Raw genomic sequence first — 21604 nt, forward strand, 5'->3', positions numbered from 1 at the left:
AGTAAATATCTCCTCATGGTCTGCCAGCTGTCTATTCTGTTTGTGAGCTGAAAAAGAATTGTTTATACACAGCCGATTCTGTAAATGGGCAACAAAGTGGATTGGACAGAACCTCAACGCTATTCCAGCCGATCAGCTGAGGTATTCAAAGTGTTTTATCATGAAACAGATAATGCTTCCATTTTTAAAAATGCATTAATCCACACTGAACTGTGGAGGACCCCCCCCCCCAGGTTTTTTGTTTGTTTGTTTTTTTGTTTAACATGCCGAATCTATTTCTATTGTTTTTAGTGAAGCATAATCTGAGCATTCAATTTTTTTTTTGTTTTAATGTTCTACTGTAGTTACTTGTGCTTCTCTAAATTTACCTTCATTCTAACTTTCACCTCACATTTTCTAGATCTATACTGCCACTATTTCACGTTTGCTCTTTTCTCAATAGGGTTGGTTAATATGTCTTATTTACCCAACTTTGGTTTACCTAATTTTGTCTATTTTATATAGAGCATGGATCAAGACACCATCAACAAGGCAATTGAAGACACGACTGTTGAGATTTATGTTCTTAAAGAACATGCTTCAAGTGATGAACCAGAAGGCATCAGGACTGTCCTTGAAGGCATCAAAGTGTTGCAAGGTCTAGATAATGTAGCATTAGCTGTTACTATGCTGTTTGGGCTAATGCATGCATTGAACCTCAGCTACCCTGCTGATCTCCGCTACACTTTTGAGGTAATCCAAAAAAATTTCATGGAACTGGATGGAAGAATACTTTCTAACAAAGCACTTTCTCTGGAAAACGGGCTCCTTCAGTGAAATATGTTTGGTTAACTTCAGTAAATTTAATGTAAATTATTTTGTATTTGCTCTTGAGGTTGCACTTGCACTGTAGTAACAGTTTACAATAGTTTGTAATTGCCTTTTTGACTAAGTTTTTACTGGCTTTATCTGCTGTGAATGTGGTTTACATTTGTATACGCTTCCACTGATGCACTGAAAACAGTTAATGGAAGGTTACATTGTACAACCCCGATTCCAAAAAAGTTGGGACAAAGTACAAATTGTAAATAAAAACATAATGCAATAATTTACAAATCTCAAAAACTGATATTGTATTCACAATAGAACATAGACAACATATCAAATGTCGAAAGTGAGACCTTTTGAAATTTCATGCCAAATATTGGCTCATTTGAAATTTCATGACAGCAACACATCTCAAAAAAGTTGGGACGGGGCAATAAGAGGCTGGAAAAGTTAAAAGGTACAAAAAAGGAACAGCTGGAGGCCCAAATTGCAACTCATTAGGTCAATTGGCAATAGGTCATTAACATGACTAGGTATAAAAAGAGCATCTTGGAGTGGCAGCGGCTCTCAGAAGTAAAGATGGGAAGAGGATCACCAATCCCCCTAATGCTGCGCCAACAAATAGTGGAGCAATATCAGAAAGGAGTTCGACAGTGTAAAATTGCAAAGAGTTTGAACATATCATCCTCTGCAGTGCATAATATCATCAAAAGATTCAGAGAATCTGGAAGAATCTCTGTGCGTAAGGGTCAAGACCGGAAAACCATACTGGGTGCCCGTGATCTTCGGGCCCTTAGATGGCACTGCATCACATACAGGCATACTTCTGTATTGGAAATCACAAAATGGGCTCAGGAATATTTCCAGAGAACATTATCTGTGAACACAATTCACCGTGCCATCTGCCGTTGCCAGCTAAAACTCTATAGTTCAAAGAAGAAGCCATATCTAAACATGATCCAGAAGCGCAGACATCTTCTCTGGGCCAAGGCTCATTTAAAATGGACTGTAGCAAAGTGGAAAACTGTTCTGTGGTCAGACAAATCAAAATTTGAAGTTCTTTATGGAAATCAGGGACGCCGTGTCATTCGGACTAAAGAGGAGAAGGACGACCCAAGTTGTTATCAGCGCTCAGTTCAGAAGCCTGCATCTCTGATGGTATGGGGTTGCGTTAGTGCATGTGGCATGGGCAGCTTACACACCTGGAAAGACACAATCAATGCTGAAAGGTATATCCAGGTTCTAGAGCAGCATATGCTCCCATCCAGACGACATCTCTTTCAGGGAAGACCTTGCATTTTCCAACATGACAATGCCAAACCACATACTGCATCAATTACAGCATCATGGCTGTGTAGAAGAAGGGTCCGGGTACTGAACTGGCCAGCCTGCAGTCCAGATCTTTCACCCACAGAAAACATTTGGCGCATCATAAAATGGAAGATATAACAAAAAAGACCTTAGACAGTTGAGCAACTAGAATCCTACATTAGACAAGAATGGGTTAACATTCCTATCCCTAAACTTGAGCAACTTGTCTCCTCAGTCCCCAGACGTTTACAGACTGTTGTAAAGAGAAAAGGGGATGTCTCACAGTGGTAAATATGGCCTTGTCCCAACTTTTTTGAGATGTGTTGTTGCCATGAAATTTAAAATCACCAAATTTTTCTCTTTAAATGATACATTTTCTCAGTTTAAACATTTGATATGTCATCTATGTTCTATTCTGAATAAAATATGGAATTTTGAAACTTCCACATCATTGCATTCTGTTTTTATTTACAATTTGTTCTTTGTCCCAACTTTTTTGGAATCAGGGTTGTATGTATTATGAATCCATTGCACTTAATGCAGAATTTTACATTTGTTAATTTACTATGAAAATGGTTTTGTGGTTTGCATTATCACATTTGTGTTTTTAAATCTACTGCTCTTGATGTAGTGGTTACAGTGTCCTGTTTTTGCATTTTATGCTCAAGTTGCATTTTTACATATGGCAACTGCACTCATTCCTTCTTTTGGGGTAAAGTTTGTGCATGATCTGCAATATTTTAAGGATCAATAGAGTGAAAGTTGAATACACAACTCTGAATCTTTGTTGTTGTTTTTTTGTCAGTGCAATCAAATTTTTTTTCCCATTTATGATTTTTGTATTTGCACACAAATATGGAACTGATGTCTAAAATACATTTGGCTGACTTTAACAAATCAAGTTAGATTTAGAGGCCTAACTTGGTTTGGAAGCTAGGGGACTTGGCTTCTTCATCCAGTAAGATGTTGGAGCACGTCCACTACCAAGCTGCCTACCTTGTCACCGGAGCCATGAAACGTACACCCTCAAGTGTCATTATGCAGGAGCTCGGATGGGACAGCCTATCAACCAGAAGACACTTTCACTCCATGGTTCTCATGTATAAACTGGTAAATGGCTTAGTTCCCCCTCACCTCCAACCACTGATACCCATCACATGAGGAGAGCAAAGAGTCACATGTTTAGAGCTTCGCAACTCTACGCACCTCCACTTACCTCGCTGTAGGACCCAGACATACAAGTCCAGCTTCATTCCTTACGCGTCCCGACTTTGGAACGAACTGCCCCAGTCAGTAAAACAAGCCTGTAGCATACAGTAAGTGTGTTCAAGCAGAGACTGTCGAACTGGACTGCCTGATAGATATTTTAGGTTATTGTAGATATTTTAGATTGTATTTAATGTTTATCTACCGTTTTTGGAGAATCCTGTGTATTAATGTTATGTCTATGACTTTGTGTGTGGGTCACAACACCAGCATTAGCTGCCTGTGCCTCACAAGTATTGTATTGTCTTGCAATCTTAATAAAAGAAAGAAAGGACATAATGAAAGTGTTTTTAAGTTACATAATATCTTTGAATAGTAGGAGCATTAAGAAATCAAGTTAGAGTTACATTTGAAAATCAGGTATCCTGAAATTTTAACATTACACTATTAAGTGGTATTGCAGTAGCTATTTAAAAAAATGGTGAATCAGCTTGATTATTTTAAACAGTCCAACATTATTTAAATATTTTGGTTTAAGAAGTAATTAATTGAGAGAAATGTTGTCAGTTGGCCATATTCTGATCATGTGGGACCAATGTACACCTTAATCAAGCAAATTCAATTTTTTTCCCCAGTGTATCAGAAATGCACATACATTGTCTGGAGAAATCAGCTGAGATTCTAAATTTTGTTTACAAAAATAGTAGAGGCTTTCCAAATTGACTCTCACCCCTTATAAAATGTGCCAAACAGAACTGCCACCCCTTACAAAAGGTGCCAAATTGATCCACCCCTGCACGCAGATTAGCCTCAGATTATGCTAAATGAGCAGAGTGACTGCTTGTGCCATTGCACTGATTTTTGAACACTAGTCATAACGTTAGTCATGTCTTTCTTCAAGAAAGGCAAATCCAGATATCAAAAAGAAAGAAAGGAAAGAGAAAGAAAACAAACTGAGAGGAGACAGCTGCTGATGAATTTCTTTTACAAGAAAGGTGAGTGCAACTAACACAGGGGAATTCCAATTTTAGTTTATGTACTTTCAATTTCTGTTTCTACACTCATTTATCACTTCTTTATAGTTATTAAGGTAAACAGACACAGATCTATGCCTGTAGGGATTCTTTCCACCATGTTGTCAGACACTTACGATAATATTTTGAGCCTGTCGGTCGTGATGTGCTTGCCCCATAGGATTGCACTGTATAGCCAAGTTGCAGGTTTTGGTATTCTAATACAGGACTACTGGATGAATTTCAGCTGTTTTTCTCCTTCATAAAAATTTGGACTGAAAAAGATATAAAAAAAGACTCAGGTTAAAAATCCATGAGTTCCTCTAGTTTAAGATAACATTAGCTAATATTAGCAGTTATTTTGATTGAAGGTATTCAGTTAGGAATCGAGCTTGGAGCATATTTGTATTGTCACCTGTAACATGAATTAATCATATTATAAATTGACCAACATTGTAGCGACAATATCAAATAGGGTTGCCACCTGTGTCTGACAAAAATCCTGGACATTTCGACCATCCAATCGACCTTTTTGCTTGTAAGCAACGGCGCCCTTCGCATAGAAGACAAAAATCGCCCTTCTATGCTGAAATTGTATTGCTCTAATTAGTAAAAATGACGCTTTTGCTAGTTATTTGTTTAGTTAATTGCTTTACATAATATAGCAGGTCTTCATTATTTTGGTTTATTTCCAACAGTTTTTGGTTGTGGACACCTGGGGGCAGTAGTGGGCACAGGTAAAAGGGGAATACATCTCATCTCATCTCATCTCATTATCTCTAGCCGCTTTATCCTTCTACAGGGTCGCAGGCAAGCTGGAGCCTATCCCAGCTGACTACGGGCGAAAGGCGGGGTACACCCTGGACAAGTCGCCAGGTCATCACAGGGCTGACACATAGACACAGACAACCATTCACACTCACATTCACACCTACACTCAATTTAGAGTCACCAGTTAACCTAACCTGCATGTCTTTGGACTGTGGGGGAAACCGGAGCACCCGGAGGAAACCCACGCGGACACGGGGAGAACATGCAAACTCCACACAGAAAGGCCCTCGCCGGCCCCGGGGCTCGAACCCAGGACCTTCTTGCTGTGAGGCGACAGCGCTAACCACTACACCACCGTGCCGCCAGGGGAATACATACTGTAATTAAATTCTGTTTGTCTGCTTATGTGGAATAAAAATAAATAATCTAATTTTTCATTGTATCTAAGAATACCTAAATGTAACAATGTAAGGTGTAGTGTCAAACAGCTTACCTGATTGCTTAGAGTGTGGTGTGTGCTTTGCTTGTGCTTGCCTGTGCCTCTGCTGCTCTTGGCTAAACAAATACATAGGAGGACATGTAACTGATATAACTGGGCACATACAGGAGTATGTACTACACTATTTCATTTAATTCACCAAAACCTTACCTAATCTTCCATTTATATTTGGTGTTTTTCTTTACTGCTGCTATGAGTCCTGGCTGATTTTCAATGAATGTCTTGAACTCAGTACAGGACAACTGAAAGTTTAGCCTGACTTGAAACTCAGCCTTCACCATTGCAACAGAGAGTCTGTTTCTTTTATCAGTCCAAGCATCCTCCATTGCCCCTTTTACACCAAAGCAGTTCCAGGGCTGGTTTGGGGCCAGTGCTTAGTTTGGAACCGGGTTTTCTGTTTCCACTGACAAAGAACTGGCTCTGGGGCCAGAAAAACCGGTTCCAGGCTCGCACCAACTCTCTGCTGGGCCAGAGGAAAGAACCGCTTACGTCAGCGGGGGGGCGGAGTTGTTAAGACCAACAACAATAACAAGACCGCGAAAGATCGCCATTTTTAGGCGATGAGAAGCAGCAGCTCTACAAACGCGAAGTCATCCATTATTATTATTGTTGTTGTTGCTGCTGCTGCTTCTTCCGTGTTGTTTTTGCTTTGATATTCGCGCCAAGGTTTATGCAAACGTAGCGCCGTAACTGACGTATACAGCGACGTAATGACGTATTCAGCGACGTAATGACGTGGCTCCGCTTAGCACGGCGAGCTTTGAAAAGCAAACTGGTTCTCAGCTGGCTCGCAAGTTGAAATACACATTTTGCCCATTATGTACAAAAAACCGGGACATTCAGTGTCCCGGATTTTTATTTTTTTTTCCGGGACAGACCATGAAAATCCGGGACAATCAGGAAAAACCGGGACAGGTGGCAACACTAATATCAAATGACATTATATCTATTACCTTATGAAGCTAAAAACATAAAACACATGGCTCTTAGTTTCACGGACAGCCACAGAAAGTGAAGCAGCAGGTCCGTCATCATCGCCTGATGTTCCTGAGGATGTGAGACATGGTGAGCTCATGTAGTGGCAACTAAAACTTACAACCCCAATTCCAAAAAAGTTATAATGCTGTGTAAACTGTAAATAAAAAGAGAATACAATAATTTGAAAATCATGAAAACCCTATATTTCATTGAAAATAGTACAATGACAACATATCAAATGGTGAAACTGAGACTTTTTTTTATTGTTTTTTGAAATATATATGTTCATTTTGAATTTGATGTCAGCAACATGTTTCAGAAAAGTTGGGACAGGGCAACAAAAGACTGAAAAAGTTGTGTAATGCTAACACCCACCCCCCAAATTTGACTAATTGACAACAGGTCAGTAACATGCTTGGGTATAAAAAGAAGTATCCCAGAGAGGCTGAGTCTCTCAGAAGTAAAGATGGGGAGGGGTTCACCGCTCTGAAAGACTGTGTGGGCAAGCAGTGCAACAATTTAAGAATAACATTCCTCAATGTGAAATTGCAAAAATTTGGGGATCACATTGTTAGGTTTTGATCTGTCTATAGCAAAGAAAGTTTAATTGATAAAGTATGATCTAGGAATGTAGACCATTGCCGTCTAAGGGATTCTACCTCACGGGTATACAGGAGATTCTGCCTCACGGATTGATCCAGGAGCAAACAGTCACTGACACAGAGAGAACTGCTCAGTGATGTTTCTCAGTTTATTTAGGACAAACTAATATATTTTGGCAGCATGGTGGTGTAGTGGTTAGCACTGTCGCCTCACAGCAAGAAGGTCCTGGGTTCGAGCTCAGTGGTCGCCAAGGGCCTTTCTGTGTGGAGTTTGCATGTTCTTCCCATGTCTGCATGGGTTTCCTCCGGATGCTCCGGTTTCCCCCACAGTCCAAAGACATGCAGGTAAGATTATTTGGTGGCTCTAAATTGACCATAGGTGTAAATGTGTGTGTGACTGGTTGTTTGTCTTTGTGTCAGCCCTGCGATAACCTGGCGACTTGCCCAGGGTGTACCCCAACTCAGGGGCGCAGATACGTTTTTTGAACTGGGGGGGACAAAGCTGCCAGCAAACCAACCCCACCCCCAACATGTGTTGTGCGAAGAATATACTCTGATGCCCTCAGGGCAGCGACATTACTCAGCTAAGACAAAAAAAAAACATATGCAGCTGTTGTGACAGCCACTTTGTGACCAGCTGATTTCTCATGGCTGGAAAATTTTTCAAGAGCTCTTTTCCAGTTTTTAAAACCGGAACTTACAAAAGCTGGGTCTGTGCTCTTGGCTTGTGCTGGTTTTCCACTTCTATAGTATTTAGAGCAGGGGTTTTCAAAGTGTGGGAGAGTCAGCCAGCCCCCCCCCCCCTCAGAGAGCAAATAAACAACAGCGCCCCCCTAAAATTTTTGTTGTTGCTATACTTAATGTTCCATTCGTATTTAAAAAAAAATGGTTGTTGTACACATTTTTATTTTTTTCTTTTACACATTTTAAACATCTGTGCTTTTTAAAACATCTTTTTTTTTTTTTTTACACATTTTAAACATCTCATAGCATCGTTAGCTAGCACCTCTTGGCAGACAACACACTGTGGCAGTGGAGCATCTTCAGATCCAGTCCATGAAAATCCAAACTTTAAATAATCATGGTCATACTTCCTTCTTTTTTCAGTCCCCCCAGGATTTCATGGGCCTTTTTTGTGATTGTTGCGGGCTAAAATGTCTGATGTTGCGGGTTTTTTTCCAAAAAATTGCGATGAAAGTTGCGGTGTTTTTTAGGTTTTTGTTGCGATTTCATTGCGGGAGGAAGTGAAAGTTGTGAGAAATTGTTGCAATTTTCTCTTTTTGTGATTAAAATTGAGTGATATGTTAAATATTAAGTTATTACTGAAAAACTATTGATTAAAAAAACAAAAACACAGAAATGGTCCTATAAACAACTTTACCAATATAAAAGATTACCAGGACTACAAAAATGCAGAAAAATAGGCTTTACTTATCCAAATGCACCTGTTGGTTCAAAAGTTAAAGTGCATAGAACCTCACAGCACAACATGAAGTTACCTTAAAATATAATATAAATGCCTCAGCTTTGATGTAAGAAAAAAAACTATTAATACTAGTACTGTGTGCAGGCAGTCTCTCCTGAAGACTAAATTAAACAATAATTATAAACTAATAAAATAAATGGCTCAGGCTTCATAGAAGAAAAAAAACAATTTGAACAGAATCTCACAGTATGATGCTGAAGCTGCCAAACAATGGAAAATAAAATACCATTTTGGCAAAAATGTTGGCATCCATTAATTTCTTGTATTAAGTAAAAAATAATGTAAAGTGCACACAGTCCTTCACTGTAAACATAACACACTTTCAGTAACTGAATTTAAGCCTACATGCTGCTTCTTTTGAACGTATACACGGAAGTAAGGCGGAAGGTAGTTTGTCGATGTCACCTCAAGACGATGCCAACGATTGGTCAAATTTGCGGGAAGGTTGCGGTGATTGGATATAATTGCAACACCGCCCTGAATTCGCGGGGATTGGTTGTATTTGCAAATCACGAAATCCTGGAGGGTCTGTTTTTTTGCTTGGCCCAGACTCTGTCTCCTCACTCACTGTAGCTTTAGGTACTAAAAATCGATCCATTTTGTCTCTGGCAAAGGCTAGCTGAAGTTCGCTAAATGTCCGCAACAGTAACTTATTCTGGTTTATGTTTCCTCACATTGCGCCCCCCCCGAAGAACTCTGGCGCCCCCTAGGGGAGGCGCGCCCCACACTTTGAAAAGCCCTGATTTACAGCAATGAAAACACAGAACACCATCAATACCAGGACTGACATGCAGCCAGGGATACTTTTCATACCATACTTTTTGGAATGACAGTGTACGGTGCTTTATCACCTGCTTTTGAACAGATTTGGGGTCAGGTTAATTTGGTTTTGTATATGACACGTCAACCTCCTCTCCCTTTCCTCCAGCTGTCTCTGCCCTTCCTTTCTCGTCTCCTGTCCATCCTTCTTCCGACCCTTCTCTCTCTCCTTCTTCTGACCCCCCTTCTTCTCTCTCTCTTCTTTCTGCCTCTTGCAGTTGCAGGCCTAGTGCACTACTACTACCCTCCTGTGGATCACTTATTTCACCTCCCTCACTGCCATCACCAGGAACTACCTGCAGGCCAGGACAATGATAACATTTTAACATAGCCTATGGAAATCCAAAGTTTAGACATTATCATCACGCACAGAAATTGCAAAACTAGTTTTAAAACCGCTAAGTTCCAACTGTTAAACATAGCGAGAGGCTGGGCTATGTGTTTGTGTGTAAAGTGTAAACCAGTGCATCCTGACTTTCTAACTATGCCTGTGTGTTGCATGAGCAGCAGTCAGTCAACTCTTCGCAAAGTTTCCTTATGAAACAATATGCTCGCTGACAGTATGGCAGGGAACGCCAGATTAAACATTAAAACTGCCTTCTGAGCACTGTATCTACAGGCTACCACTGAAAGAAGGAGGCTACCAGAAAGGCATCTCTACTCCGTACGATTTTACTTTCACTACGACATTACTTTGAACAGACTATCAAAAAATTGCAAGGTGATATGATAAAGTAAGGCACAGTTTACTTACAGTCGTTGTTTTTTGAAAAAACGATACAATCGTTTTCTGCCTTTTCGGTTTGGCACCCTTCATCATGCCGTGTTGGGGTCCTGAACTAGGAGCTGTCCCCGATATGCCTGTCAAACTTGTTGTGGGTAACCATAGCAACCAAGCTCGAGCTCGCAACCTGTGCAGTCTGCGCAGCTCAACCAACCGAATATCAGTCTTTGTTTTATTTTATGTGAGTTGTTGCAACTATGTATGTACTGCTGTGCACCTCAATAAACCGAATGGTAATTAGGCTTTTGATTTTTCCGTGAGGTTTGCCTTATGCAAAGAAAGACAGCATAGATGCTTTTTCCTCCCTATAAGTGGGGGGGACCGAACGAGGTGAATTTAAATCTGGGTGGGACAAATCCCACCCGTCCCACCCTCTATCTGCGCCTGTGCCCCAACTCTCCCCCATAGTCAGCTGGGATAAGCTCCAGCTTGCCTGTGACCCTGTAGGACAGGATAAGCAGCTACAGATAATGGATGGATGGATGAATATATTTTCATATTCAAGAGTGTGTTGTACCTATGTGATTGGATGATGACTTAATTGATGAAGCTAAGTTATCTAAGTATAACATAAATGGGTGATAAAGCATTACATCACTGGTTTAGACTACACTACTGTATGAAAGAAGACAGAAATTATGTACCATTACATCACCTTCCAGGATCATAGTCTTATGAAAAGAAGAAATACATTACTGGTCAACATAACCTTCATTAAGCAGAGAGCAGAATGTGCAAGCAAAGATAAATCTCAAGGCTTTAACTTAACCAAAACAAGTAGCAATCAGGACCACCTGTACCAGTTTCAAGAACAAGTCAAACAAATATCTCCATCAATGCCCTTTTAGATCCTGAAAGGATCTGATGCATGCTTGATCATACTGGCCTTTCCTTCTCTTTAAGTTTGAGGTTCTGCAATGGTACAGCTACATAAGTGGCATTCACAAGTCATACCAGCATACGTGCTATAAGTGAGTGTTATGAGAAAGCTAATACAAAGATTACTATGTGTATGTGAAAAGATGAGATGAAAAGAGGCCCCTTCAGGATTTCTTGATTGCTGTATTGTTCTAGTCTTTTTGGGTGAGATCAGAGGCATTAGGGATGCTGGAGGACACCTTTTCAGATGGCATGTATCCACTGTGGCTGGGAGTCAGTGAGGACAGCTGTTCTTGTCAGCTGTTCTCGTTCAGGCTGGCGCTAACAAGAAATGTGTGAGTAGGCTTTTCTGCAGGCAGAGGGACAGACACAGAGACATCAACAAGTATACTGTTCAAGTTTTCAAAGCTTAAATAATTGCTGACAATCATATCCAGATCACCTGTAAATGAAACACCAGGGTTACTTTTGGTCCAAGGGGTTGGAAATGGTCAGCTCATGATTACTTCAAAAGAAAACAGTTTGGCTCTTGAATTGGGAGTTATTCTAATTTTACAAGGGATGGACAGCAGAAGGTCAAATCAGCCTCAGTAGCCTGAGTCTGTAGAAAAGCTATGTCTAGTCAGTCATGAGTCAAAGAAAAATGAGAAAACATTGAATAAATGGGTGATTCATAACAATTTGGGCAAGGTTTGCCCTCTTTGGCTGCTCACTTAGCAACTTGGCCTGCTATAAATGGTTCCCACTGGCCTCAATTGAGTCACCAGAGTCATGAGCTTTGGTTTTAACAATGGACAATTGTTTTGGGCACATGCTTCTAAAAGATCGTGACAAGAGAGGCATGCGATATGTTTATCATCAGTGGCCTTAAAGCCACATGAATGCCAAATTTCCCCAAAATCCTGAGCTACACCAAAGGTACAGAATACAGGAATCTGTATCAATAGAATATCCACACAGAAAAACTAAATCATTAGGGTTTGAACAAGAGCTGTCAACAAACACGTGCATGCCATGCTCAAAGGGAGTCTGAGACATATCACACCTCAATGATGAGGTGAGTCAGTCCTACATGCTTTAGCACGTGTACCTGAAAAACTCTCAGGCACATTCTCAGCTGCGCGTGCATCGAATGGACTCTTGCACGCACGCCATTAATGATGCACACCTGCACATGATTGAGGAACAATATGTGCACTTTTATAAGGACTGCTTCGACACATGCCTAGTGCAAAGTTTTACGCTACGACAGTATGCATTACTGAGTCTTATTTCATGTGTCTGATTCCTTGCTTGTTCCTCATTTCTGCTTTTCTCATTGCCTATGATATCCTGTTTGTACCTCGCCCAACCTTTCCACTTGCTTTCACATTTATAAGTTTGCCTGCCAAACTGGACTGTTTGCCTGTGTGTGTTTTTTTGCACTACTTTAATAAAGATAATTCTGCACATACATCCACTTCTAGGGCGGCACGGTGGTGTAGTGGTTAGCGCTGTCGCCTCACAGCAAGAAGGTCCTGGGTTCGAGCCCCGGGGCCGGCGAGGGCCTTTCTGTGCGGAGTTTGCATGTTCTCCCCGTGTCCATGTGGGTTTCCTCTGGGTGCTCCGGTTTCCCCCACAGTCCAAAGACATGCAAGTTAGGTTAACTGGTGACTCTAAATTGACCGTAGGTGTGAATGTGAGTGTGAATGGTTGTCTGTGTCTATGTGTCAGCCCTGTGATGACCTGGCGACTTGTCCAGGGTGTACCCCGCCTTTCGCCCATAGTCAGCTGGGATAGGCTCCAGCTTGCCTGCGACCCTGTAGAAGGATAAAGCGGCTAGAGATAATGAGATGAGACATCCACTTCTCACCACATTCTGACAGAAAATTTCACCTAACCATGGATGTAGCGGAATTATTTCAGTATGCGATTCCACGCCGCTTCTGTGTGTCCTTATCTCAGCCCATCACTTTGTATTTCCAGCAGAGTTCTGAATGAAGTCCCCCGGCACCCTACTGTGGAATATATCATCCTAGGGGATTCAGTTTACAGTGTGACCTTTGTTATGAAGACCTTCAAGAGCCCAAGCCACCAGAACCTATCTGGGTTAGCTTCATGCTAACTTTGATTGCTGGACGAGTACGCAGATGGATGGATTATGTCATAAGGGTCGGGCACCCATGTCTTTGGAGCTCACAGACTTTTTTAGCCATGCTCCAGTCTATGAGTCTTTAGAAGAGGAGGACTGCCATGAAACTTTTTGGGAGGGGACTATCATGGCTGAGGAATGTAGGCCTCTGCCACCTAAGAGATTCTGCCTCACAGATCTGGCCAGGAGCAAGCAGCCACTGACACAGCTGTTCAGAGATGTTTATTGTAGGACAAACATGAGTATATATTCACTGTGGCACTGAGAGTGTGGTTAAGCATTGGTTGTGAATGGAGAGGAGTCAGATTGAACCAGCAGGTAACATGGGACGAGATATACCTGTGTCTAATTACTGGCTGTCTATTAATGTGTGTGTCTGTGTGTCTTTCAGATAGCCGACAATGAATGAGACAGCTATGTCCTGCAATCTCTCTGTCTGTCTGTGTGTGTGAGAGAGACTTTTGACTTTCAAACTTCATTTAATACAAATTGCTTACACATGCATACAATGTCCTCAAAATAAAGTCTTTACAAATATTTAAAAGTCATTAAAAAATAAATAAATAAATACACATATATACACAACTCTGTTAAACTTTGACACAGTTAATCAGGCTGCAAGTCCTCTAACAGGCTGTTAAAATTAAGTGTATCATCCTCCAGATAACACACAGCATTTTTATAACACCATATCTTCTCAAAAGACCCAAGATCATTCATGTCACTGTAAAAATGAAAATCAATTAAAATTCTTGATTTCACCAACATCATAAACACCATTGAAATATTGTAACCTGAGTCAAACTCTATTTTGTTTCGCCTACTCACATAAATAGCCATTTTGGATTGTCCAAGTAGAAAATTTAATAATTGACATTTAAACCTGCGTTTCTGGCAATATTTGAACCCAAAAATAAAGGTTTCCATTGAAAAGTTTTCATTAAAACCACCAAATAACCTTTCTAAAAGGGAAAAAAAGAGGTTTCAGTCTCACACATTGCATGAAAGCATGAAAAATGGTTTCCTTCATTGTGCAAAAGGGACACTGTTCGCTTACACTAGGATTTAAAACTGAAATAAAAGCATTAACCGCCACTGCCCCATGCAAAATCCTCCATTGTAAGTCCCCGCATTTCTTAGGTAATGGTGACTTGTGAAAGACCCTCCATTGTGGTTTAACCTCCTCAGTGATTTGCAAAACAGCACACCAAGGAGTGTCAATTCTTTTGTCAAGGTGTTTTTTGCTCATAACCAAAACACATAGTTTATACAATACCTTACCAGAGGCAAGGTTACAACCAAGGAAAAATATAGGCTCGGACTTAAGTAAAACACCTGAGGAGTCATCCAAATCTGCAGTTACAGTAAAATTAGGAAATACATCAGAGTCATTTGGAGACATCAAACCCACAGAAAAATCAATCAACAACTTATTTTCATCTTCTGTAAAGAACCCCTTCCACTTTCCAAGAAGATGCTTTATCATTCGAATTGACCTTACTCCTAATTGGTTAGCCACTGGATTCGCATTTTGAAACAAAGGACCTGCTAAATTGATTAAGTCATTCAGGGTGAGAACTTTAGCCTCACAGAGAACTCCATTGAGGGCAGGAAAAGACTGTTCATGTGAGAAATCCAATATGGAGCCATTGATCAAAGGCTCTTGCAGAAACCAAAAAAGAGATGTAGAGCTCACAGTCCTCCCAATCTTGAAAAGACTCCATACTTTAAGAAGGTTCTGATAAAAAATAGGAAACTTCTTCAAGTTCAGATGTTTAGGGTCCATCCAGAAAAGAGTCTTATCAAGCCCCAGCCCCTGAAAAGTGCGCAGAATGGCACAAGTTACAGCTTCCCAGCTGCTATTCGCCGTCCCACTAAGCAGTCTCTGTATGAATTGTAGACGAAAAGCAGCCGTCCTGCTCTGTAAATGAACCAACCCATGTCCCCCTTCTTCTCTGGGTAAAAACAAAACACTTTGTGGCACCCAGTGTAGGTTGTCCCAAAAAAAATTAACCAGAACAGACTGAATTTTTGAAAGCACATTGACAGGAGGGTCTATACAGGCCAGCCGGTGCCAGAGGGATGATGCAACCAAGTTGTTTATTATAAGCACTCTGCCTCTATAAGACAATTTATTCATTAAAAAGTCCCATCTATTAAGACGGCCTTTCACTTTCTCAATAACACCTTCAAAGTTTTTCTGCATAAAATCATTATTCCCAATAAACACCCCCAGGTACTTAAAACCATCTCTGCACCGATGTACGTAGGTCCTCAGGTAAACTGGGTGGACCATTCTTCCAGTCCCCCATCAACAAAGCCACACTCTTTCCCCAATTTACTTTAGTAGAGGATAACATTTTAAAATCATTAAATAATCCCAACATGGCATTCACATCCCTCTGGCTCTTAACAAGAATAGCCACATCGTCAGCATAGGCTGATAATTTAAACTTAAAAGTGCAATTTGGAAGCATTACACCTTCAACCTCATTTCTCAGTTTAATCAAAAGTGGCTCTATCGCCAAGGAATATAACATACCAGACAAGGGACAGCCTTGTCTAATACCTCTAAACACTTTAAATGGGGCACACAAGTCACCATTAACCTTTAGTATGCTTTCAATGTCACGATATAAAACTTTTATATATTTGATAAAAACAGAATTAAAACCAAATGCGTCCAAGACATTCCATAAATAATTATGCTCAATTCTATCAAAAGCTTTCTGATTGTCTATTGAGACAAGTCCAAAATCTAAATTTAGACGCCGTCCAACATCCACAATATCTCTAATGAAACAAATGTTGTCATAAATCAACCTTCCAGGCACACAGTAAGTCTGGTCAGGATGGATGACCTCTTTTACCACTTTGCTAAGCCTATTGGCCAGAACCTTTGAGAGCACTTTATATTCCACACATAAGACAGAGACAGGCCTCCATGACCTTATGTCATTTAGATCCCCTTTTTTGGGCAACAGCATCACCACAGCTCTGCGGCAACTTTGTGGCAGCCATCCATTGGCTAAACTGTCACTGAGCACCTCCAGCAAATCTGTGCTTACTTCAGGCCAGAAAGCTTTGTAGAATGCAACCGGTAGACCATCGATCCCCTTTCCACTCTCCATACTTTGGAGGGCTGTAAAAACTTCCTCCAGGGTTATCACCCCTCCGAGGATTGCATTTGCCGAGCTGGACATCTGGGGTAAATTGTTCAGAAAGACATTCTCTGGAGCCTGCTCATAAGAGATCTCACTCTTGTATAGATTCTCAAAAAATACCCGTGCTCTTTTACAAATGTCAGTGTGGGCATACAGAAGTGTGCCATCTTCTGACAGCAAAGATTGCATCAGCTTTTTTTGACCGTTTTTCTTTTCCAAATTAAAAAATAATTTGGTAGGTGCATCCATAAGTTCAATAGACTGAAAACGTGACCTGACCAGAGCTCCTTGAGCCTTAACCCCTAATAACTCGGCCAGTAAGTTCTTTTTAGTTTTCAATTTTTCCATTACATTGCCAGTTGTGTCCCCTTGAAGATTCAAAATCTCATTCTCTAAGGCAGTCATACGATTTGAGATGTCCCTCGTGACATTGAAGCTATACTGTTGAGACAACATTTTTATTTGGACCTTAGCAAAATCCCACCACTGCTGTATTGACCTAAAAGCAGGCTTTGTACTCTTACACTGATCCCCCCAAAAATTGAAAACATCCCTAAAATGATTGTCTTGCAATAAACTGGTATTAAAATGCCAGTAAGCACTCTTTGGTTTAAATGTACTAATAAATATGTTGCATGTTACCATACAGTGATCAGAAAACCCAACTGGTACAATATTACAACTCCTAAAGAAACTGAACTGGTGTTTGAACCCATAAAATCTATCTAGCCTCGCCAAGGACAGCATGTTATTATATGAGTGGACCCATGTATACTGCCTCTGATTTAGATGAAAATTTCTCCAAACATCTACAAGATTGTGCAACTTTAAAATTTCAACTAATTTTCTATGAGATGGCATGTGAGGCTCTATATGATTACGATCCATGACATTCTCCGTGCAATTAAAATCTTCCCCAACAAGCAAAATGTCTTCACAATCACAAGTTTTAAGAACATCATCCAGTGTTTGAAGAAAAAGTATGCGCTCTAACGCATCAGTAGGTGCATAAACACAAACAAACACAAAGGTTTTACTATCATATTTGGCTCTTACTTTTAAAAGCCTGCCTTTAATGATTTCATTAATTTCATAGGAGCATGGAATAAAATTAGGGCTAAACAGAATACCAACACCCCCACTATTTGAGGTGTTATGACTCAAAACTGTTACACCAGTAAATTCACTCGCCCAGTCATCACCATTCCTTATATCTGTGTGAGTTTCTTGAACAAGCGCAACATCAATTCTCTTTTGTTTAAAAGTTTCAAACACAATAGCTCTCTTATTTTGTTCCCTTGCTCCATTTAAATTCAACGAAGCAATTAGAACTTCACACATAAGGAAGTATAAAATATAGAGCTTAAGATACATAATGATCATAGAGAAAAATTACGATTGATTTTTAACATCACTAATACTTAACTTGCCCAGTATCTTTTTTAAATGGAAGCCCTCCTGATCAGTAAATCCCCCTTCCGACATAAACAGTCTTTGCAATGAACTGTTCAACATCTGCAAAATGATCATCAATCCTTACATTCCTAGCGTGTTTAGTTTTGGTCAAAAACGCTTTGATATCTTCGACAATGTAAGTCTGTTGAGAAAACCCGCTTGTGCGTAGACTGCAGGTAACACTACAGTCAGACGCATAATCGCTCTCACTCTCTGCATCAGGCACATCAACTGTAAGACTCTTCTTCTTTGCTTTGCCTTTAGGGCCTGGGTGACCCCTTTTCTTAGACGGCATTTTAAAAACATTTTCAGTTTCCATAGGAGGGTTATGTTCGCCAATAACTTCATTAAAGATTCGGTCCGCTAAATCTGTGTAACTACCCTGCGAAGCAGCAAGCATTTCAGATTCAGAACTGAGATCCATTGAGTCACCATCTTCTGGTGTCTCAGCCGGAGGGGCTAGCTCTCCTTCTCCATTCCCATCACCCGCACCTTCACCCTCCTCACCCGCAGGCGCCTCATCATTATCAGTTTTGGGTGTTTCCTGAGATTGTTCGTCACTGGGGATACCCTCTTTTGAATTCACATTATTCGATTTCACCTTGTCTGGACAATTATGCGCCAGGTGCCCCAGCTGTCCACATCCAAAACATTTCATGGTATTTGTGGTCACATAAATCATGTAATTAAAATTATCCACCTTAACATTCAGAGAGAGTTCAAGTTCTCCCTTGTCTTTCAAAATTATATAAGCGAACCTTCGGAACGAGACGACATGCTTTAATAGCGGAGATTTGGTTGCCATCAGTATCATTTTTGGGGGAGATACTACTTTTCCGTAATGAGATAGGGCCTCTGTAAGCATATTGTTGCTAATAAAGGGGGGCACATTACAAAGCATTACTTTTCTTGAAGGACTCGACAAAGGTAAAACGGGGAAAAAAAACTCCTCAACCACTACCCCCGTCTCCACCATTTCATTTACCAAATCAACAGATGCAAGGAATAAAACCACTGCACTGTTCATGCGAGATGCAGACAAAACATTATCATGACCAATTAAACCACCCACAGCCAAACTGATCTCCTCCACTGAAAAAGGTGAATCTATTTTAATACCATGCTTCCTTGTAAGAAAGCCAAAACGCTGCTCAGGTGCACTTCACGCAGCCATACCTCCAAAAGGAAGCAGACGCCTGGCGCGTGCACTTTAACAAATTCCAAAAAACAATAAACTAACAAACCGCATACAAAGATAGAAAGATAGAAAAAAGGTAGAAAAGGGACAAAAGTTATGGCACGGTGGCCAAACTTTCAACACTCACTCACACACGCTCCACTCCGCCCACTCGCACTGCACATGCGCAGAGAGAGAGAGACTGTGTGTGTGTGTGTGTGTGTGTGTGTGTGTGTGTGTGTGTGTGTGTGAGAGAGAGAGAGAGAGAGAGACTGACTGACTGACTGACTGACTGAAAGAAAAGTGAACATTAAAAATAAAAGTGCATCTTGGATTGTAGCGCCTGTTTCCCGTTCCTCATTGCCCACCATCAAAGTTGTCACACTGGTGCCAAAACCTGGGAGTGAGGAACAAATGCCACCATGGAATCTGAACCAGAGAGATCCTCCAGACACGCGACAACAACCTGTAATGCTAGCACCAAACACTTGTCATGCTGTCCGTGGACCAGGGGCAGCACATCCAGGCTCTGCTCGAGGCCCAGGTGGAGGACCAGCAGGTGATCTGGAGCTTAGTCCAGTCAGCAGTTGCTCAAGAGGCTGTTCCTGCAGCCAGTGTGCCCAACCAGCTGGTCAAGCTGGGGTTGCAGGATGACCCTGAGGCCTTCATCAAGCCATTTCAATGGGTCGTGGAGGCAAGCTCATGGCCAAACTCACAGTGGGCAGCTCACCTATTGCTGCTCCTGTCAGGGGAAGCCCTGCTCATGGCTCGATGGCTCCCAGCCACCAGCATGCTGAAGTACACCAATCTGAAGTGTGCCATACTGCAGTGGGTTGGCCACGGCCCAGAAGAGCAGTGCCAGTGCTTCCACTTGCTGGCATACAACAAAGTCAGCTGGCCATTTGCATTCATGCAATAGCTCTGGGACGCCTGCTGACAGTGGCTGCTGGCAGGTGAATGCAACATCAAGACCATCATTGATTGGGTAACACTGGACCAGTTCGCCACCCAACTGCTGAGCGAGACATCACTGTGGATCTAGTGTCACCAAGTGGCATCACTGGAGGAGGCGGTCCAGCTGGCCGAGGACCACCTGACGGTGTTTCCAGGAGCAGGCACTCCTACAGCTTCTCTTCCTGTCTCTCTATCTCACTTTCACATTCTTCCTCTCACTTTCCTTGCCCCTACTGTACCCCAGCCCCGTGAAAATGGGGGCCAATTCCCTCGAAACCCGATCCCTGCACTTGTGTCTGTCCTTGTGTTTCTTCTCTCCCTTCTTCTTCTGTATCTGTGCCACCGTTAACCCCCCCCCTTTCTCTCCACAGATGGACTTGTCCATGCCCACCATTCTGCTGGGAATGAGCCTGGGCAGGTCTGTCAGCATGGAGGGAAGGCTGGGACTTCCCAGAATCAGTGCTTCCACAAGGAGGCAGGGCTACTGATTTGCATTCCTGATGCACTGCAGGCTTCCCCTGATTTAGCAGGAATGTACAGAGTCTCTGTGAGTATTCAAGGGGGTACACATCAGGCTTTGGTGGATCCTGATTGTAATCAGACCTGCATGCATCAAAGCCTGATTCAGTGCGAGGCACTGGGAAATGCACGATTGGTGAAGGTCAAATGTGTGCTTGGTGACATCCACAAATTTCTGTTAATGCTGGTCACTATTCAACTCAGTGGAGAAAAGCATAGTGTGGAGGCAGTGGTTAGTCTGAGCCTCACTCTTCCACTTATCCTGGGAACAGATTAACCAGGGTTTAAAACATTAATAAAACAGTAGTGGGTGGGTCAGTAGTGGGTGGGTACATCATGGGGGAATCCTGCTGCAACGTTAGCTGGGGAGGTAGTCCCAGGGCCGTCTGTGTCAGCTCCGCATCATGATGACATGGAGAGTGGGGAGGGCCCTCCTCTCTCTGGGGAATCCCTTAGGGGACTTCCCATTGGAACAGACACATGACGAGTTTCTGAGGCACACTTTTGACCAAGTGAAAGTAATTGATGGCCAGCCCCTCCAAACTAATGTTGCGCTTTCCTTTCCAGATTTTTATATTGTTAAGGATAGGCTATATCAAGTGATGCAGGACTCTCAAACTAAAGAAGAGATGATACAGTTGTTGGTCCCGAAAAGCCGTAGAGATCTTTTATTGCATTCGGCTCCTCATAACCCTATGGCTGGGCACTTGGGTAAGGATAAAACACTAAATCATCTCAGGGATTCACGCTGATGTCCACAGGTGGAGTACAGCATGTTTCGAATACCAGCTGGTGAATCTAACGGCCACACCAAAAGTGCCATTGCACCCATTACCATTAATTGAGATCGCCTTCAAAAGAATTGGTATGGATCTCATTGGGCCATTAGATCAGTCTGCACATGGGTATCACTTTGTGTTAGACATAGTGGATTATGCAATGCAATAAGCAGAAGCAATGCCTCTTCACAATATCTCAGCACACAGTGCTGTGGAGGCACTATTCCACATTGTCTCCTGAGTCAGGATTCTGAAAGAAATCCTGATTGA

Source organism: Neoarius graeffei, chromosome 16 (genome assembly GCF_027579695.1).
Source record: "Neoarius graeffei isolate fNeoGra1 chromosome 16, fNeoGra1.pri, whole genome shotgun sequence".
Lineage (NCBI taxonomy): Eukaryota > Metazoa > Chordata > Actinopteri > Siluriformes > Ariidae > Neoarius > Neoarius graeffei.